Source organism: Etheostoma spectabile, chromosome 8, assembly GCF_008692095.1.
Source record: "Etheostoma spectabile isolate EspeVRDwgs_2016 chromosome 8, UIUC_Espe_1.0, whole genome shotgun sequence".
Taxonomy (NCBI): domain Eukaryota; kingdom Metazoa; phylum Chordata; class Actinopteri; order Perciformes; family Percidae; genus Etheostoma; species Etheostoma spectabile.
The window spans coordinates 29,973,292-29,976,232 of record NC_045740.1 but is presented as its reverse complement, the minus strand read 5'-3'; positions in this window follow the sequence as shown (position 1 = coordinate 29,976,232).

The window sequence follows — 2,941 nt, the reverse complement described above, 5'->3', positions numbered from 1 at the left end:
GGGGGGGGGGGGGGGGTTGTGCCATGACACACGAGCCCAGGTATGACGGCGCAGGTAGATTCATTTATTTTCGATGCCAGGGTGTGGGACACCGGGAGCAAGTAGGGGGATGCCAGCACAAACAATAAGCGCTGATGGTAGGGAGGCTGCTGGTACAAGACCAGTGGGAGGAGAGATTAACCAGGGGCAGTAGGGAAACTTTCTCCCTCTGTAGTGGAGGGCCAGATTACTGGGTTCAGGGGAGGCATTGGGTGATCGCGCCAAGTTAGCTGAGGCACTGATGGGTCCGGTTCCCTCCATACAGGGTGGGGCGGGTGTGGTGCCCTACCAACATTTCTCAAAGATGGAGGAGGCTGCTATAAAGGCGTGTTGGTGGCTCAATTTGAAACTGGGCAACTCAAAACCCAGACCCGAAAGGATCCGTAGTATCAGAGAGTGACTGGCCGGAGACTGTGCACTATTCGGGTCTGTTTTAGTTTAATTGCATGCCATTTGGTCTTTGCTACGCACCAGGGACCTTTCAGCGACTCATGGAGCGCATATTTGGGGATGAGCACTTCCAGTCCTTGCTGCTGTACCTGTATGATGTGGTGGTGTTTTCTACATCATTTAGTCAGCATGTGACGTGCCGCGCAGATGGTGCAGTCCCGGTTTTGGGAGCACGGCTTGAAGGTGAAGTGGTGCAAACGTTTGCGGTTCTAACCTAAGGTGTTGTTATCTCTGCCAAGGGTGTAGCAAAAGATTCAGAGAAAATTCTTGATGTGGCTGAGTAGAGGTGTCCTGACAATTTTGCAGAGCTTCTGTCTTTCTTGGGCTTTGCGGGATATTAGAGGAGGTTTGTGGAAAACCTTTCACGTATCAACCCCCCTCTCCATACCCTCTTGGCTATGGGTTTCCAGAAAGGCCGTTGCTCCAGTTCCAGTGGGATCCCCTTAGAGCAATTGTGGAGTCCGGAATGTGAGAGTGTGTTTCAAGTACTAAAGAGGCAGCTCACCTCAGCTGCCATGCCAGCTCAGCATATTTCCCCTAGACTCTATATATGGAGATTGATGCTAGCCATCAGGGGCTGGGGGCAGTTTTGCCACAGGATGGTGAGGAGGGCCGGTGGCCCATGCAAGCTGAGAGCTGCTGCGCTCTAAGGGAAATATGGACAACTACAGGGCTGTGAAGTTGGAGCTACTGGTCCTTAAGTGTGCCTTTACAGACATGTTTTAGAACTAGCTGCTGGGACGGACAATAATCCACTGACAATAAGTCATTTGACAACCGCAAAGTTGGGAGTCATGGAGCAAAGATGGGTGGGGGAGCTAGCCCAGTTCAATTTTGAGCTACGATACCGGCCTGGGAAGCAGAATACAAATGCTAACGGGTTGTAAAGGCAGTAAGTGAGAGCTGATGGGCCGGGGGTTTGTCAAACCGCAGAGTAGGTGAAAACTACTCTTGCAGCCGGGGTACGAGGCCAGTGCACAGCTGCAAAGAATAATATGGGGATCTCATCAAACTTCCCAATATACTCTAGTGACTTTTTTGGCTTCCAAGCAGCAGGCTGATACTGTGTTTGTAGCAATCCTGAAGTGTTCGATGCGAGGACCGAAACCCACCCAGGCAGAACGTGCAAAGGATGGGGTTCCGCAGCAGTGGAAGAATACTATGGAGGAGGCAGGGGTGCTATGTCGGAAGATACTGAAGTCGAGACAGGGACGTCAAAAGCAGCAGTTGCCCCACAGTTTGTGTGCAGAAGTCCTGCGCCATGTGCATTGTGGTCATGGGCATCAGGGCGGGGAGAGGACATTTCAGCTGGTTCGGGCCAGATGTTACTGGCCAGGGATGCATGCGGAGATTGAGGAGTATTGCCAGAGATGTGAGTGCTGTGTTGTGGCCAAGGCCCCACTGCCAAAAATGGTACAGAGTGGGGAAGTTTGCTGGCATCTCGGCCATTGGAGGTGCTGGCCATGGATTTCAAAGTATTGGAGCTCACCGATGGATTCTCCAAATTCACAGTGGCAGTGCCAACCCACAATCAGAAAGCTGTGACTTTAGTAAGGGTCTTGGTGAGGGAGTTGATTCAAAAGTACAGAGTTCCTCAAAGAATTCACTTAGATGACAGGTGTTTTTTTAAGCAGAGATGATAAGGAGTCTGTGCAAGGGTGTATGAAATGCAACAAAGCCACACCACCACTTATCTCCCCCAGGGAAACGGACAGGGCAAGTGTTTAAATCGCACCCTTGATGATCTATTGAGGATGCTTCCCCCAGAGAAAAAGAGGAGATGGGTGGAGCACTTCCTAGACGTGGTTTATGATTACAACACATCAGAGCATGCTAGCCCTGGCTACACCCCATATTTCTGGAAGTTTGGCAGGTCCCCCACCTCCTGGCGGATGTTCTGTTGGGATTAGGAGACGATGAGTTTGAGGGGACGGCCGATGACTGGAAGCATGTGCATCTACAGCAGTTAAAAGCAGCTCACAGTCATGCACAGAGGCAAATGGCACTGCATGCGGAGGCCCGGGGACAAAGCCATGGGCCCTTGTCATGGGTGCTCTGCAGGAGGGTCTGTTGGTCTACATGCAGAAAAGATTCAGGACGTGTGGCTGCCAGTTCCATACCAAGTGCTGTCCCGGGTAAATCCCAACTGGGGCTTGTACACCATGGCTCCAGTGGATGGGCCCTTGGCCCCTAGTAATGTACATTGGATGGAGCTCAGGCCCTGTGGAAAGGATCGGTCAACTTGGTGGAGCCAACTCTGGGGCTGAACGTGAAAGCTGGAATGCAGCGGAACAAGGTTTCTGCAGACGAGGGGTCAGAAGAGGAACAGGTGGTGCTGCTTAAATAGGTTTCTCCAGAGGAGGGGTGGGACAGAAGTGACTTTGATGAAGCCCCGGGAATTATTTAGTTTATTTTATACTAAATTTATACTCTTTAATGATACCCTATGGGG